This window comes from Bufo bufo, chromosome 4 (genome assembly GCF_905171765.1).
Source record: "Bufo bufo chromosome 4, aBufBuf1.1, whole genome shotgun sequence".
NCBI classification, from domain to species: Eukaryota; Metazoa; Chordata; class Amphibia; order Anura; family Bufonidae; genus Bufo; species Bufo bufo.
In genome coordinates this window covers 345,691,143-345,711,494 of record NC_053392.1, presented here as the reverse complement: position 1 = coordinate 345,711,494, position 20,352 = coordinate 345,691,143, and the positions used below count along the sequence as shown (strand labels likewise).

The following is a 20,352-nucleotide window of genomic DNA, read 5'->3' as shown; positions in this document are numbered from 1 at the left end:
ATAGATAGATATGAGATGGATAGATAGATAGATAGATAGATAGATAGATAGATAGATAGATAGATAGGAGATAGATAGATAGATAGATAGATAGATAGATAGATATGATATAGATAGATAGATAGATAGATAGATAGATAGATAGGAGATAGATAGATAGATAGATAGATAGATAGATAGATATAGAGGGATAGAAATGAGAGATAGATAGGAGAAAGATAGATAGATAGATAGATAGATAGATAGATAGATAGATATAGAGGGATAGATAGATAGATAGATAGATAGATAGATAGATAGATAGATAGATAGATAGGAGATAGATAGATAGATAGATAGATAGATAGATAGATAGATAGATAGATATGATATGATATAGATAGATAGATAGATAGATAGATAGATGATAGATAGATAGATAGATAGAGAGATAGATAGATGATAGGTGATAGATAGATAGATAGATAGATAGATAGATGATAGATAGATGATAGATAGATAGATAGATAGATAGATAGATAAATAGATAGATAGATAGATATGAGATAGATAGATAGATAGATAGATAGATAGATAGATATGAGATGGATAGATAGATAGATAGGAGATAGATAGATAGATAGATAGATAGATATGATATAGATAGATAGATAGATAGATATAGAGGGATAGATATGAGAGATAGATAGGAGAAAGATAGATAGATAGATATAGAGGGATAGATAGATAGATAGATAGATAGATAGATACTGTAGATAGATCGAGATGAGATAGATAGATAATAAATAGATAGAAGATAGATAGATAGATGATAGATAGATAGATAGATAGATAGATAGATAGATAGATAGATAGATAGATAGGAGATAGATAGATAGATAGATAGATAGATAGATCATAGAGGATAGATAGATATGAGAGAGAGAGATAGATAGATAGATAGATAGATAGATAGATAGATAGATAGATATGAGAGATAGATAGATAGATAGATAGATAGATAGATAGATAGATAGATAGATAGATCATAGAGGATAGATAGATATGAGAGAGATAGATAGATAGATAGATAGATGATAGATAGATAGATAGATAGATAGATAGATAGATAGATCATAGAGGATAGATAGATATGAGAGATAGATAGATAGATAGATAGATATGAGATAGATAGATAGATAGATAGATAGATAGATAGATATGAGATAGATAGATAGATAGATAGATAGATAGATAGGAGATAGATAGATAGAGATGAGATAGATAGATAATAATTAGATAGATATAGATAGATAGATATGAGAGAGAGAGAGAGAGATAGATAGATAGATAGATAGATAGATAGCTATATAGATAGATAGATATGAGAGAGAGAGAGAGAGATAGATAGATAGATCATAGAGGATAGATATGAGAGAGATAGATAGATAGATGATAGATAGATGATAGGTGATAGATAGATAGATGATAGATAGATAGATGATAGATAGATATGAGATAGATAGATAGATAGATAGATAGATAGATAGATAGATAGATAGATAGATAGTAGATAGATAGATAGATAATAGATAGATAGATGATAGATAGATAGATAGATAGATAGATAGATAATAGATAGATAGATAGATAGATAGATAGATAGATAGATAGATAGGAGATAGATAGATAGATATGAGATGGATAGATATGAGATTGATAGATAGATAGATAGATAGATAGATAGATAGATAGATAGATAGATATGAGATAGATAGATAGATAGATAGATAGATCATAGAGGATAGATAGATATGAGAGATAGATAGATAGATAGATAGATAGATAGATAGATAGATAGATATGAGATAGATAGATAATAATTAGATAGATATAGAATGACACATAGTTCTGGAGATGTAAAGTTTGGGGCTAGTCGCCCTACGAGCAGCTATGTCTAGTAATGTCTGCTTGGAGCTGTACATTTCCTATGAACACCAGTTGTCACACAGCGACCTTCCTGGAAGTGCTGCAGAACCATCAGCCCCCTCACCTCCTGCACAGCTTCCTCACAGATAACGCTGCAGACTATGCTGCCTGGTGTGACCTGGAGCTATATACACAGATGTAGCTGAGCTGATACTGTCTCAACACCACGATGCTGGTATTTGCTTTTTGAAGGGTTACACCGGATCCCAACCTGAAGTCATTAGTTGTGAAGATGGAAGCAAGAAACAGTTAATGACAAACTCAGCTGTTACATAAATACTGTAAGAAAATACAGAAGAGCTGAGGAGTTAAAAAAAAAGTTTGACGCTTGGGGGGCAGTAAAGTTACTCATAGTGCACAGTACATACCCTTGTGCCCGCACTCACCCGGGGACTGAACCTAGGTCACCAGAGCTGCCGGCCCGCGAGCTCTGAGGGCTCTGCCACTGAGCGCTTGGCCAGCAGCATCCTCAGGAGGGTCTGTGCCAGCTGGGGAGGATGCTGCCACTCCGTAAGGTCCCGACGTGCCAGCCAGGAGGGGGTCTACAAGTCGCAGAACTACAACTCCCGGCGTCCCTATGGAAGGCTAGGGCAGACAATAAGGAATGAGTCTGCTGTCTGCCTGAGCTGTGTTGGCAATGAAGCTCCACCCCTTGCAAGAATTTAACCCTAGTGTGTGAGGGTGGAGGTCTGGGAGGGAAGAAAGGGAGCCTGTATGTTCTGCCGTGTGCTCTGCAACGTCAGCACGAGCATAGGAAGCCCAAGCTGGAGATGGGAGCCTGTCACAGGCTGAGGAGCTGGAGATGGGACAGGCTGAGGAGCTGGAGATGGGACAGGCTGAGGAGCTAGAGATGGGACAAGCTGAGGAGCTGGAGATGGGACAAGCTGAGGAGCTGGAGATGGGACAGGCTGAGGAGCTAGAGATGGGACAAGCTGAGGAGCTGGAGATGGGACAGGCTGAGGAGCTGGAGATGGGTCAGGCTGAGGAGCTGGAGATGGGACAGGCTGAGGAGCTGGAGATGGGACAGGCTGAGGAGCTAGAGATGGGACAGGCTGAAGAGCTGGAGATGGGTCAGGCTGAGGAGCTGGAGATGGGACAGGCTGAGGAGCTGGAGATGGGACAGGCTGAGGAGCTGGATATGGGACAAGCTGAGGAGCTGGAGATGGGTCAGGCTGAGGAGCTGGAGATGGGACAGGCTGAGGAGCTGGAGATGGGACAAGCTGAGGAGCTGGAGATGTTACAAGCTGAGGAGCTGGAGATGGGACAGGCTGAGGAGCTAGAGATGGGACACGCTGAGGAGCTGGAGATGGGACAGGCTGAGGAGCTGGAGATGGGACAGGCTGAGGAGCTGGAGATGGGACAGGCTGAGGAGCTAGAGATGGGACAGGCTGAAGAGCTGGAGATGGGACAGGCTGAGGAGCTGGAGATGGGACAGTCTGAGGAGCTGGAGATGGGACAGACTGAAGAGCTGGAGATGGGACAGGCTGAGGAGCTGGAGATGGGACAAGTTGAGGAGCTGGAGATGGGTCAGGCTGAGGAGCTGGAGATGGGACAGGCTGAGGAGCTGGAGATGGGACAGGCTGAGGAGCTGGAGATGGGACAGGCTGAGGAGCTGGAGATGGGACAGGCTGAGGAGCTGGAGATGGGACAGACTGAGGAGCTGGAGATGGGACAGGCTGAGGAGCTGGAGATGGGACAGACTGAGGAGCTGGAGATGGGACAGGCTGAGGAGCTGGAGATGGGACAGGCTGAGGAGCTGGAGATGGGACAAGCTGAGGAGCTGGAGATGGGACAGGCTGAGGAGCTGGAGATGGGAGCCTGCCACAGGCTGAGGAGCTGGAGATGGGACAGGCTGAGGAGCTGGAGATGGGAGCCTGTTACAGGCTGAAGAGCTGCTTGCTGGAATATAGGGCAGCTTTTCGTTCCAGGATATGTTCATGAATAAATCAGACTGTGATGAGGCGTCCTGAGGAGAATAACGTAGAGAGTAGCCTGGAATGGGACAAGAGTGTGAGGGTTAAATGATAACGAACCGCTGATATCAGGAGAGATCAGGATCAGACAAGTTAGATTTTCATTGCCCGTTCTTTCGGTTCTCGGGGAGATACACTGACACCACAGGGGTCTGGCAGCACCTTTCTCGACCCTTTCCATTGGGGACACATACATGCTCAGCTGAGCAGAGCATGCATGGGTATGGAAGAGGTCAGGAAATATATGCTTAATTGCTGATGTCTATGGTCAGTCTAAGGGTACGTGGCGAATTACGACTTAGCCATGATGCGGTCGAGTACCACGCGGCCGTACAGTGCATCCATTAACAATGCAGACCGACTAAACAATGCTGTCTCATTAATTAACAAGAGCCAGCTGCAGGACTAAACCGCAGCACGGCCGCCTCGCTACTCGCTACCCCACAATCGTCAGCATGGGAATTGTGACGTACTGTGATCCATCCATTATCCCTGGATGATGCTGGTCCATTGTGACGTACAGTGATCCATCCATTATCCCTGGTTGATGTTGGCCCATTGTGACCTGCAGTGATCTATCCATTATCCCTGGATGACACTGGTCCATTGTGACGTACAGTGATCCATCCATTATCCCTGGATGATGCCGGCCCATTGTGACCCGCAGTGATCCATCCATTATCCCTTGATGACGCTGGTCCATTGTGACCCGCAGTGATCCATCCATAATCCATGGATGATGCTGGCCCATTATGACATACGCAGTGATCCATCCATTATCCCTAGATGATGCTGGCCCATTGTGATGCGCAGTGATCCATCCATTATCCCTGGATGATGCTGGTCCATTGTGGCACGCAGTGATCCATCCATTATCCCTGGATGATGCTGGTCCATTGTGACCCGCAGTGATCCATCCATTATCCCTGGATGACACTGGTCCATTGTGACGCGCAGTGATCCATCCATTATCCCTGGATAATGCTGGTCCATTGTGACGTACAGTGATCCATCCATTATCCCTGGATGATGCTTGCCCATTATGACTCGTAGTGATCCATCCATTATCCCTTGATGACGCTGGTCCATTGTGATGCGCAGTGATCCATCCATTATCCCTGGATGATGCTGGTCCATTGTGACCCGCAGTGATCCATCCATAATCCATGGATGATGCTGGCCCATTATGACATACGCAGTGATCCATCCATTATCCCTAGATGATGCTGGCCCATTGTGATGCGCAGTGATCCATCCATTATCCCTGGATGATGCTGGCCCATTGTGATGCGCAGTGATCCATCCATTATCCCTGGATGATGCTGGCCCATTGTGACCCGCAGTGATCCATCCATTATCCCTTGATGATGCTGGTCCATTGTGACCCGCAGTGATCCATCCATAATCCCTGGATGATGCTGGTCCATTATGACATATGCAGTGATCCATCCATTATCTCTGGATGACGCTGCTCCACTCTTACTCGCAGTGATCCATCCATTATCCCTGGGTGATGCTGGTCCATTCTGACGCACAGTGATCCATCCATAATCCCTGGATTATGCTGGCCCATTGTGACGCGCAGTGATCCATCCATTATCCCTGGATGATGCTGGCCCATTGTGGCACGCAGTGATCCACCCATTATCCCTGGATGATGCTGGTCCACTGTGGCACGCAGTGATCCATCCATAATCCCTGGATGATGCTGGTCCATTGTGGCACGCAGTGATCCATCCATTATCCCTGGATGATGCTGGTCCATTCTGACGCACAGTGATCCATCCATAATCCCTGGATGATGCTGGCCCATTGTGACGCGCAGTGATCCATCCATTATCCCTGGATGATGCTGGCCCATTGTGGCACGCAGTGATCCACCCATTATCCCTGGATGATGCTGGTCCACTGTGGCACGCAGTGATCCATCCATAATCCCTGGATGATGCTGGTCCATTGTGGCACGAAGTGATCCATCCATTATCCCTGGATGATGCTGGCCCACTGTGGCACGCAGTGATCCATCCATTATCCCTGGATGATGCTGACCCATTGTGACGCGCAGTGATCCATTCATTATCCCTGGATGATGCTGGTCCATTGTGACGTACAGTGATCCATCCATAATCCCTGGATGATGCTGGTCCATTGTGACGCATAGTGATCCATCCATAATCCATGGATGATGCTGGCCCATTGTGACCTGCAGTGATCCATCCATTATCCCTGGATGATGCTGGCCCATTGTGACCCACAGTGATCCATTAACCCTGGATGATGCTGGCCCATTGTGACCTGCAGTGATCCATCCATTATCCCTGGATGATGCTGGCCCATTGTGACCTGCAGTGATCCATCCATTATCCCTGGATGATGCTGGCCCATTGTGACCCGCAGTGATCCATTATCCCTGGATGATGCTGGTCCATTTTGACGTACAGTGATCCATCCATTATCCCTGGATGATGCTGGCCTATTGTGACCCGCAGTGATCCATCCATAATCCCTGGATGACGCTGGTCCATTGTGACCCGCAGTGATCCATCCATTTTCCCTGGTTGATGTTAGCCCATTGTGACCTGCAGTGATCTATCCATTATCCCTGGATGACGCTGGTCCATTGTGACGTACAGTGATCCATCCATTATCCCTGGATGATGCTGGTCCATTGTGACGTACAGTGATCCATCCATTATCCCTGGTTGATGTTGGCCCATTGTGACCTGCAGTGATCTATCCATTATCCCTGGATGACACTGGTCCATTGTGACGTACAGTGATCCATCCATTATCCCTGGATGATGCCGGCCCATTGTGACCCGCAGTGATCCATCCATTATCCCTTGATGACGCTGGTCCATTGTGACCCGCAGTGATCCATCCATAATCCATGGATGATGCTGGCCCATTATGACATACGCAGTGATCCATCCATTATCCCTAGACGATGCTGGCCCATTGTGATGCGCAGTGATCCATCCATTATCCCTGGATGATGCTGGTCCATTGTGGCACGCAGTGATCCATCCATTATCCCTGGATGATGCTGGTCCATTGTGACCCGCAGTGATCCATCCATTATCCCTGGATGACACTGGTCCATTGTGACGTACAGTGATCCATCCATTATCCCTGGATGATGCTGGTCCATTGTGACCCGCAGTGATCCATCCATAATCCATGGATGATGCTGGCCCATTATGACATACGCAGTGATCCATCCATTATCCCTAGATGATGCTGGCCCATTGTGATGCGCAGTGATCCATCCATTATCCCTGGATAATGCTGGTCCATTGTGACGCGCAGTGATCCATCCATTATCCCTGGATGATGCTTGCCCATTGTGACGTACAGTGATCCATCCATTATCCCTGGATGATGCTTGCCCATTATGACTCGTAGTGATCCATCCATTATCCCTTGATGACGCTGGTCCATTGTGATGCGCAGTGATCCATCCATTATCCCTGGATGATGCTGGTCCATTGTGACGCGCAGTGATCCATCCATTATCCCTGGATAATGCTGGTCCATTGTGACGTACAGTGATCCATCCATTATCCCTGGATGATGCTTGCCCATTATGACTCGTAGTGATCCATCCATTATCCCTTGATGACGCTGGTCCATTGTGATGCGCAGTGATCCATCCATAATCCCTGGATGATGCTGGTCCATTGTGACCCGCAGTGATCCATCCATAATCCATGGATGATGCTGGCCCATTATGACATACGCAGTGATCCATCCATTATCCCTAGATGATGCTGGCCCATTGTGATGCGCAGTGATCCATCCATTATCCCTGGATGATGCTGGCCCATTGTGATGCGCAGTGATCCATCCATTATCCCTGGATGATGCTGGCCCATTGTGACCCGCAGTGATCCATCCATTATCCCTTGATGATGCTGGTCCATTGTGACCCGCAGTGATCCATCCATAATCCCTGGATGATGCTGGTCCATTATGACATATGCAGTGATCCATCCATTATCTCTGGATGACGCTGCTCCACTCTTACTCGCAGTGATCCATCCATTATCCCTGGGTGATGCTGGTCCATTCTGACGCACAGTGATCCATCCATAATCCCTGGATTATGCTGGCCCATTGTGACGCGCAGTGATCCATCCATTATCCCTGGATGATGCTGGCCCATTGTGGCACGCAGTGATCCACCCATTATCCCTGGATGATGCTGGTCCACTGTGGCACGCAGTGATCCATCCATAATCCCTGGATGATGCTGGTCCATTGTGGCACGCAGTGATCCATCCATTATCCCTGGATGATGCTGGTCCATTCTGACGCACAGTGATCCATCCATAATCCCTGGATGATGCTGGCCCATTGTGACGCGCAGTGATCCATCCATTATCCCTGGATGATGCTGGCCCATTGTGGCACGCAGTGATCCACCCATTATCCCTGGATGATGCTGGTCCACTGTGGCACGCAGTGATCCATCCATAATCCCTGGATGATGCTGGTCCATTGTGGCACGAAGTGATCCATCCATTATCCCTGGATGATGCTGGCCCACTGTGGCACGCAGTGATCCATCCATTATCCCTGGATGATGCTGACCCATTGTGACGCGCAGTGATCCATTCATTATCCCTGGATGATGCTGGTCCATTGTGACGTACAGTGATCCATCCATAATCCCTGGATGATGCTGGTCCATTGTGACGCACAGTGATCCATCCATAATCCATGGATGATGCTGGCCCATTGTGACCTGCAGTGATCCATCCATTATCCCTGGATGACGCTGGTCCATTGTGACGTACAGTGATCCATCCATTATCCCTGGATGATGCTGGTCCATTGTGACGTACAGTGATCCATCCATTATCCCTGGTTGATGTTGGCCCATTGTGACCTGCAGTGATCTATCCATTATCCCTGGATGACACTGGTCCATTGTGACGTACAGTGATCCATCCATTATCCCTGGATGATGCCGGCCCATTGTGACCCGCAGTGATCCATCCATTATCCCTTGATGACGCTGGTCCATTGTGACCCGCAGTGATCCATCCATAATCCATGGATGATGCTGGCCCATTATGACATACGCAGTGATCCATCCATTATCCCTAGATGATGCTGGCCCATTGTGATGCGCAGTGATCCATCCATTATCCCTGGATGATGCTGGTCCATTGTGGCACGCAGTGATCCATCCATTATCCCTGGATGATGCTGGTCCATTGTGACCCGCAGTGATCCATCCATTATCCCTGGATGACACTGGTCCATTGTGACGTACAGTGATCCATCCATTATCCCTGGATGATGCTGGTCCATTGTGACCCGCAGTGATCCATCCATAATCCATGGATGATGCTGGCCCATTATGACATACGCAGTGATCCATCCATTATCCCTAGATGATGCTGGCCCATTGTGATGCGCAGTGATCCATCCATTATCCCTGGATAATGCTGGTCCATTGTGACGCGCAGTGATCCATCCATTATCCCTGGATGATGCTTGCCCATTGTGACGTACAGTGATCCATCCATTATCCCTGGATGATGCTGGTCCATTGTGACGCGCAGTGATCCATCCATTATCCCTGGATAATGCTGGTCCATTGTGACGCGCAGTGATCCATCCATTATCCATGAATGATGCTGGCCTATTGTTAACCGCAGTGATCCATCCATTATCCCTGGATGATGCTTGCCCATTGTGACGTACAGTGATCCATCCATTATCCCTGGATGATGCTTGCCCATTATGACTCGTAGTGATCCATCCATTATCCCTTGATGACGCTGGTCCATTGTGATGCGCAGTGATCCATCCATAATCCCTGGATGATGCTGGTCCATTGTGACCCGCAGTGATCCATCCATAATCCATGGATGATGCTGGCCCATTATGACATACGCAGTGATCCATCCATTATCCCTAGATGATGCTGGCCCATTGTGATGCGCAGTGATCCATCCATTATCCCTGGATGATGCTGGCCCATTGTGATGCGCAGTGATCCATCCATTATCCCTGGATGATGCTGGCCCATTGTGACCCGCAGTGATCCATCCATTATCCCTTGATGATGCTGGTCCATTGTGACCCGCAGTGATCCATCCATAATCCCTGGATGATGCTGGTCCATTATGACATATGCAGTGATCCATCCATTATCTCTGGATGACGCTGCTCCACTCTTACTCGCAGTGATCCATCCATTATCCCTGGGTGATGCTGGTCCATTCTGACGCACAGTGATCCATCCATAATCCCTGGATTATGCTGGCCCATTGTGACGCGCAGTGATCCATCCATTATCCCTGGATGATGCTGGCCCATTGTGGCACGCAGTGATCCACCCATTATCCCTGGATGATGCTGGTCCACTGTGGCACGCAGTGATCCATCCATAATCCCTGGATGATGCTGGTCCATTGTGGCACGCAGTGATCCATCCATTATCCCTGGATGATGCTGGTCCATTCTGACGCACAGTGATCCATCCATAATCCCTGGATGATGCTGGCCCATTGTGACGCGCAGTGATCCATCCATTATCCCTGGATGATGCTGGCCCATTGTGGCACGCAGTGATCCACCCATTATCCCTGGATGATGCTGGTCCACTGTGGCACGCAGTGATCCATCCATAATCCCTGGATGATGCTGGTCCATTGTGGCACGCAGTGATCCATCCATTATCCCTGGATGATGCTGGCCCACTGTGGCACGCAGTGATCCATCCATTATCCCTGGATGATGCTGACCCATTGTGACGCACAGTGATCCATTCATTATCCCTGGATGATGCTGGTCCATTGTGACGTACAGTGATCCATCCATAATCCCTGGATGATGCTGGTCCATTGTGACGCACAGTGATCCATCCATAATCCATGGATGATGCTGGCCCATTGTGACCTGCAGTGATCCATCCATTATCCCTGGATGATGCTGGCCCATTGTGACCCACAGTGATCCATTAACCCTGGATGATGCTGGCCCATTGTGACCTGCAGTGATCCATCCATTATCCCTGGATGATGCTGGCCCATTGTGACCTGCAGTGATCCATCCATTATCCCTGGATGATGCTGGCCCATTGTGACCCGCAGTGATCCATTATTCCTGGATGATGCTGGTCCATTTTGACGTACAGTGATCCATCCATTATCCCTGGATGATGCTGGCCTATTGTGACCCGCAGTGATCCATCCATAATCCCTGGATGACGCTGGTCCATTGTGACCCGCAGTGATCCATCCATTTTCCCTGGTTGATGTTAGCCCATTGTGACCTGCAGTGATCTATCCATTATCCCTGGATGACGCTGGTCCATTGTGACGTACAGTGATCCATCCATTATCCCTGGATGATGCTGGTCCATTGTGACGTACAGTGATCCATCCATTATCCCTGGATGATGCTGGCCCATTGTGACCTGCAGTGATCTATCCATTATCCCTGGATGATGCTGGCCCATTGTGACCCACAGTGATCCATCCATTATCCCTGGATGATGCTGGTCTATTGTGACGTACAGTGATCCATCCATTATCCCTGGATGATGCTGGCCCATTGTGACCTGCAGTGATCCATCCATTATCCCTGGATGATGCTGGCCCATTGTGACCCGCAGTGATCCATCCATTATCCCTGGATGACGCTGGTCCATTGTGATGCGCAGTGATCCATCCATAATCCCTGGATGATGCTGGTCCATTGTGACGCACAGTGATCCATCCATAATCCCTGGATGATGCTGGCCCATTGTGACCTGCAGTGATCCATCCATTATCCCTGGATGACGCTGGCCCATTGTGACCTGCAGTGATCCATCCATTATCCCTGGATGATGCTGGCCCATTGTGACCCGCAGTGATCCATCCATTTTTCCTGGATGATGCTGGTCCATTGTGACGCACAGTGATCCATCCATAATCCCTGGATGATGCTGGTCCATTGTGACGCACAGTGATCCATCCATAATCCCTGGATGATGCTGGCCCATTGTGATGCACAGTGATCCATCCATAATCCCTGGATGACGCTGGCCCATTGTGACCTGCAGTGATCCATCCATTATCCCTGGATGATGCTGGCCCATTGTGACCCGCAGTGATCCATCCATAATCCCTGGATGATGCTGGTCCATTGTGACGCACAGTGATCCATCCATAATCCCTGGATGATGCTGGTCCATTGTGACGCACAGTGATCCATCCATAATCCCTGGATGATGCTGGTCCATTGTGACGCACAGTGATCCATCCATAATCCCTGGATGATGCTGGTCCATTCTGACGCACAGTGATCCATCCATAATCCCTGGATTATGCTGGCCCATTGTGACGCGCAGTGATCCATCCATTATCCCTGGATGATGCTGGCCCATTGTGGCACGCAGTGATCCACCCATTATCCCTGGATGATGCTGGTCCACTGTGGCACGCAGTGATCCATCCATAATCCCTGGATGATGCTGGTCCATTGTGGCACGCAGTGATCCATCCATTATCCCTGGATGATGCTGGTCCATTCTGACGCACAGTGATCCATCCATAATCCCTGGATGATGCTGGCCCATTGTGACGCGCAGTGATCCATCCATTATCCCTGGATGATGCTGGCCCATTGTGGCACGCAGTGATCCACCCATTATCCCTGGATGATGCTGGTCCACTGTGGCACGCAGTGATCCATCCATAATCCCTGGATGATGCTGGTCCATTGTGGCACGAAGTGATCCATCCATTATCCCTGGATGATGCTGGCCCACTGTGGCACGCAGTGATCCATCCATTATCCCTGGATGATGCTGACCCATTGTGACGCGCAGTGATCCATTCATTATCCCTGGATGATGCTGGTCCATTGTGACGTACAGTGATCCATCCATAATCCCTGGATGATGCTGGTCCATTGTGACGCATAGTGATCCATCCATAATCCATGGATGATGCTGGCCCATTGTGACCTGCAGTGATCCATCCATTATCCCTGGATGATGCTGGCCCATTGTGACCCACAGTGATCCATTAACCCTGGATGATGCTGGCCCATTGTGACCTGCAGTGATCCATCCATTATCCCTGGATGATGCTGGCCCATTGTGACCTGCAGTGATCCATCCATTATCCCTGGATGATGCTGGCCCATTGTGACCCGCAGTGATCCATTATCCCTGGATGATGCTGGTCCATTTTGACGTACAGTGATCCATCCATTATCCCTGGATGATGCTGGCCTATTGTGACCCGCAGTGATCCATCCATAATCCCTGGATGACGCTGGTCCATTGTGACCCGCAGTGATCCATCCATTTTCCCTGGTTGATGTTAGCCCATTGTGACCTGCAGTGATCTATCCATTATCCCTGGATGACGCTGGTCCATTGTGACGTACAGTGATCCATCCATTATCCCTGGATGATGCTGGTCCATTGTGACGTACAGTGATCCATCCATTATCCCTGGTTGATGTTGGCCCATTGTGACCTGCAGTGATCTATCCATTATCCCTGGATGACACTGGTCCATTGTGACGTACAGTGATCCATCCATTATCCCTGGATGATGCCGGCCCATTGTGACCCGCAGTGATCCATCCATTATCCCTTGATGACGCTGGTCCATTGTGACCCGCAGTGATCCATCCATAATCCATGGATGATGCTGGCCCATTATGACATACGCAGTGATCCATCCATTATCCCTAGACGATGCTGGCCCATTGTGATGCGCAGTGATCCATCCATTATCCCTGGATGATGCTGGTCCATTGTGGCACGCAGTGATCCATCCATTATCCCTGGATGATGCTGGTCCATTGTGACCCGCAGTGATCCATCCATTATCCCTGGATGACACTGGTCCATTGTGACGTACAGTGATCCATCCATTATCCCTGGATGATGCTGGTCCATTGTGACCCGCAGTGATCCATCCATAATCCATGGATGATGCTGGCCCATTATGACATACGCAGTGATCCATCCATTATCCCTAGATGATGCTGGCCCATTGTGATGCGCAGTGATCCATCCATTATCCCTGGATAATGCTGGTCCATTGTGACGCGCAGTGATCCATCCATTATCCCTGGATGATGCTTGCCCATTGTGACGTACAGTGATCCATCCATTATCCCTGGATGATGCTTGCCCATTATGACTCGTAGTGATCCATCCATTATCCCTTGATGACGCTGGTCCATTGTGATGCGCAGTGATCCATCCATTATCCCTGGATGATGCTGGTCCATTGTGACGCGCAGTGATCCATCCATTATCCCTGGATAATGCTGGTCCATTGTGACGTACAGTGATCCATCCATTATCCCTGGATGATGCTTGCCCATTATGACTCGTAGTGATCCATCCATTATCCCTTGATGACGCTGGTCCATTGTGATGCGCAGTGATCCATCCATAATCCCTGGATGATGCTGGTCCATTGTGACCCGCAGTGATCCATCCATAATCCATGGATGATGCTGGCCCATTATGACATACGCAGTGATCCATCCATTATCCCTAGATGATGCTGGCCCATTGTGATGCGCAGTGATCCATCCATTATCCCTGGATGATGCTGGCCCATTGTGATGCGCAGTGATCCATCCATTATCCCTGGATGATGCTGGCCCATTGTGACCCGCAGTGATCCATCCATTATCCCTTGATGATGCTGGTCCATTGTGACCCGCAGTGATCCATCCATAATCCCTGGATGATGCTGGTCCATTATGACATATGCAGTGATCCATCCATTATCTCTGGATGACGCTGCTCCACTCTTACTCGCAGTGATCCATCCATTATCCCTGGGTGATGCTGGTCCACTCTGACGCACAGTGATCCATCCATAATCCCTGGATTATGCTGGCCCATTGTGACGCGCAGTGATCCATCCATTATCCCTGGATGATGCTGGCCCATTGTGGCACGCAGTGATCCACCCATTATCCCTGGATGATGCTGGTCCACTGTGGCACGCAGTGATCCATCCATAATCCCTGGATGATGCTGGTCCATTGTGGCACGCAGTGATCCATCCATTATCCCTGGATGATGCTGGTCCATTCTGACGCACAGTGATCCATCCATAATCCCTGGATGATGCTGGCCCATTGTGACGCGCAGTGATCCATCCATTATCCCTGGATGATGCTGGCCCATTGTGGCACGCAGTGATCCACCCATTATCCCTGGATGATGCTGGTCCACTGTGGCACGCAGTGATCCATCCATAATCCCTGGATGATGCTGGTCCATTGTGGCACGAAGTGATCCATCCATTATCCCTGGATGATGCTGGCCCACTGTGGCACGCAGTGATCCATCCATTATCCCTGGATGATGCTGACCCATTGTGACGCGCAGTGATCCATTCATTATCCCTGGATGATGCTGGTCCATTGTGACGTACAGTGATCCATCCATAATCCCTGGATGATGCTGGTCCATTGTGACGCACAGTGATCCATCCATAATCCATGGATGATGCTGGCCCATTGTGACCTGCAGTGATCCATCCATTATCCCTGGATGACGCTGGTCCATTGTGACGTACAGTGATCCATCCATTATCCCTGGATGATGCTGGTCCATTGTGACGTACAGTGATCCATCCATTATCCCTGGTTGATGTTGGCCCATTGTGACCTGCAGTGATCTATCCATTATCCCTGGATGACACTGGTCCATTGTGACGTACAGTGATCCATCCATTATCCCTGGATGATGCCGGCCCATTGTGACCCGCAGTGATCCATCCATTATCCCTTGATGACGCTGGTCCATTGTGACCCGCAGTGATCCATCCATAATCCATGGATGATGCTGGCCCATTATGACATACGCAGTGATCCATCCATTATCCCTAGATGATGCTGGCCCATTGTGATGCGCAGTGATCCATCCATTATCCCTGGATGATGCTGGTCCATTGTGGCACGCAGTGATCCATCCATTATCCCTGGATGATGCTGGTCCATTGTGACCCGCAGTGATCCATCCATTATCCCTGGATGACACTGGTCCATTGTGACGTACAGTGATCCATCCATTATCCCTGGATGATGCTGGTCCATTGTGACCCGCAGTGATCCATCCATAATCCATGGATGATGCTGGCCCATTATGACATACGCAGTGATCCATCCATTATCCCTAGATGATGCTGGCCCATTGTGATGCGCAGTGATCCATCCATTATCCCTGGATAATGCTGGTCCATTGTGACGCGCAGTGATCCATCCATTATCCCTGGATGATGCTTGCCCATTGTGACGTACAGTGATCCATCCATTATCCCTGGATGATGCTGGTCCATTGTGACGCGCAGTGATCCATCCATTATCCCTGGATAATGCTGGTCCATTGTGACGCGCAGTGATCCATCCATTATCCATGAATGATGCTGGCCTATTGTTAACCGCAGTGATCCATCCATTATCCCTGGATGATGCTTGCCCATTGTGACGTACAGTGATCCATCCATTATCCCTGGATGATGCTTGCCCATTATGACTCGTAGTGATCCATCCATTATCCCTTGATGACGCTGGTCCATTGTGATGCGCAGTGATCCATCCATAATCCCTGGATGATGCTGGTCCATTGTGACCCGCAGTGATCCATCCATAATCCATGGATGATGCTGGCCCATTATGACATACGCAGTGATCCATCCATTATCCCTAGATGATGCTGGCCCATTGTGATGCGCAGTGATCCATCCATTATCCCTGGATGATGCTGGCCCATTGTGATGCGCAGTGATCCATCCATTATCCCTGGATGATGCTGGCCCATTGTGACCCGCAGTGATCCATCCATTATCCCTTGATGATGCTGGTCCATTGTGACCCGCAGTGATCCATCCATTATCCCTGGATGATGCTGGTCCATTATGACATATGCAGTGATCCATCCATTATCTCTGGATGACGCTGCTCCACTCTTACTCGCAGTGATCCATCCATTATCCCTGGGTGATGCTGGTCCATTCTGACGCACAGTGATCCATCCATAATCCCTGGATTATGCTGGCCCATTGTGACGCGCAGTGATCCATCCATTATCCCTGGATGATGCTGGCCCATTGTGGCACGCAGTGATCCACCCATTATCCCTGGATGATGCTGGTCCACTGTGGCACGCAGTGATCCATCCATAATCCCTGGATGATGCTGGTCCATTGTGGCACGCAGTGATCCATCCATTATCCCTGGATGATGCTGGTCCATTCTGACGCACAGTGATCCATCCATAATCCCTGGATGATGCTGGCCCATTGTGACGCGCAGTGATCCATCCATTATCCCTGGATGATGCTGGCCCATTGTGGCACGCAGTGATCCACCCATTATCCCTGGATGATGCTGGTCCACTGTGGCACGCAGTGATCCATCCATAATCCCTGGATGATGCTGGTCCATTGTGGCACGCAGTGATCCATCCATTATCCCTGGATGATGCTGGCCCACTGTGGCACGCAGTGATCCATCCATTATCCCTGGATGATGCTGACCCATTGTGACGCACAGTGATCCATTCATTATCCCTGGATGATGCTGGTCCATTGTGACGTACAGTGATCCATCCATAATCCCTGGATGATGCTGGTCCATTGTGACGCACAGTGATCCATCCATAATCCATGGATGATGCTGGCCCATTGTGACCTGCAGTGATCCATCCATTATCCCTGGATGATGCTGGCCCATTGTGACCCACAGTGATCCATTAACCCTGGATGATGCTGGCCCATTGTGACCTGCAGTGATCCATCCATTATCCCTGGATGATGCTGGCCCATTGTGACCTGCAGTGATCCATCCATTATCCCTGGATGATGCTGGCCCATTGTGACCCGCAGTGATCCATTATTCCTGGATGATGCTGGTCCATTTTGACGTACAGTGATCCATCCATTATCCCTGGATGATGCTGGCCTATTGTGACCCGCAGTGATCCATCCATAATCCCTGGATGACGCTGGTCCATTGTGACCCGCAGTGATCCATCCATTTTCCCTGGTTGATGTTAGCCCATTGTGACCTGCAGTGATCTATCCATTATCCCTGGATGACGCTGGTCCATTGTGACGTACAGTGATCCATCCATTATCCCTGGATGATGCTGGTCCATTGTGACGTACAGTGATCCATCCATTATCCCTGGATGATGCTGGCCCATTGTGACCTGCAGTGATCTATCCATTATCCCTGGATGATGCTGGCCCATTGTGACCCACAGTGATCCATCCATTATCCCTGGATGATGCTGGTCTATTGTGACGTACAGTGATCCATCCATTATCCCTGGATGATGCTGGCCCATTGTGACCTGCAGTGATCCATCCATTATCCCTGGATGATGCTGGCCCATTGTGACCCGCAGTGATCCATCCATTATCCCTGGATGACGCTGGTCCATTGTGATGCGCAGTGATCCATCCATAATCCCTGGATGATGCTGGTCCATTGTGACGCACAGTGATCCATCCATAATCCCTGGATGATGCTGGCCCATTGTGACCTGCAGTGATCCATCCATTATCCCTGGATGACGCTGGCCCATTGTGACCTGCAGTGATCTATCCATTATCCCTGGATGATGCTGGCCCATTGTGACCCGCAGTGATCCATCCATTTTTCCTGGATGATGCTGGTCCATTGTGACGCACAGTGATCCATCCATAATCCCTGGATGATGCTGGTCCATTGTGACGCACAGTGATCCATCCATAATCCCTGGATGATGCTGGCCCATTGTGATGCACAGTGATCCATCCATAATCCCTGGATGACGCTGGCCCATTGTGACCTGCAGTGATCTATCCATTATCCCTGGATGATGCTGGCCCATTGTGACCCGCAGTGATCCATCCATTTTTCCTGGATGATGCTGGTCCATTGTGACGCACAGTGATCCATCCATAATCCCTGGATGATGCTGGTCCATTGTGACGCACAGTGATCCATCCATAATCCCTGGATGATGCTGGCCCATTGTGATGCACAGTGATCCATCCATAATCCCTGGATGATGCTGGTCCATTGTGACGCACAGTGATCCATCCATAATCCCTGGATGATGCTGGCCCATTGTGACGTACAGTGATCCATCCATTATCCCTAGATGATTCTGGCCCATTGTGACCCACAGTGGTCCATCAATTATCCCTGGATGATGCTGGCCCATTGTTAACCGCAGTGATCCATCCAATATCCCTGGATGATGCTGGCTCATTGTGACCTGCAGTGATCTATCCATTATCTCTGGATGATGCTGTCCCATTGTGACCTGCAGTGATCCATTATCCCTGGATGACGCTGGCCCATTGTGACTTGCAGTGATCCATCCATTATCCCTGGATGATGCTGGCCCATTATGACATATGCAGTGATCCATCCATTATCCTTGGATGACGCTGCTCCACTCTTACTCGCAGTGATCCATCCATTATTGCTGGATGATGCTGGCCCATTGTGACGTGCAGTGATCCATCCATTATCCCTGGATGATGCTGGTCCATTGTGACCCGCAGTGATCCATCCATTATCCCTGGATGATGCTGGTCCATTGTGGCACGCAGTGATCCATCCATTATCCCTGGATGATGCTGGTCCATTGTGACCCGCAGTGATCCATCCATTATCCCTGGATGATGCTGGTCCATTGTGACGTGCAGTGATCCATCCATTATCCCTGGATGATGCTGGTCCATTGTGATGTGCAGTGATCCATCCATTATGCCTGGATGATGCTGGTCCATTGTGGCACGCAGTGATCCATCCATTATCCCTGGATGATGCTGGTCCATTGTGACGTACAGTGATCCATCCATTATCCCTGGATGATGCTGGTCCATTGTGACCCGCAGTGATCCATCCATTATCCCTGGATGATGCTGGTCCATTGTGATGCGCAGTGATCCATCCATTATCCCTGGATGATGCTGGCCCATTGTGACGCGCAGTGATCCATCCATTATCCCTAGAATATGCTGACCCATTGTGACGCGTAGTGATCTATCCATTATCCCTGGATGATGCTGGCCCATTATGAAATGCACTGATCCATCCATTATTTATGGATGATGCTGTCCAATTGTGATGTGCAGTGATCCATCCATTATCCCTGGATGATGCTGGCCCATTGTGACCCGCAGTGATCCATCCATTATCCCTAGAATATGTTGACCCATTGTGACGCTCAGTGATCCACCCATTATCCCTGGATGACGCTGGTCCATTGTGACCCGCAATGATCTATCCATTATCCCTGGATGATGCTGGTCCATTGTGATCTGCAATGATCTATCCATTAGCCCTGGATGATGCTGGCCCATTATGACACGCACTGATCCATCCATTATTTATGGATGATGCTGTCCAATTGTGATGC

The 20,352-nt window shown here is 49.0% G+C and overlaps 1 protein-coding gene across 2 annotated transcripts in view; it reads right to left on the bottom strand.

Annotated features, from left to right (window-relative positions):
* DSE (dermatan sulfate epimerase) overlaps positions 1–2,588 on the bottom strand; it is a 77,405-nt gene extending 74,817 nt beyond the window's left edge. Inside the window, exon 1 of one of the 2 annotated variants that reach the window (XM_040431039.1) lies at positions 2,337–2,588. The gene's annotated coding sequence lies outside the window, so the exon portion shown is untranslated. The remainder of the gene's footprint in view (positions 1–2,336) is intronic. The other variant, XM_040431038.1, reaches the window with a different exon arrangement.
* Positions 2,589–20,352: the final 17,764 nt, after the last annotated feature.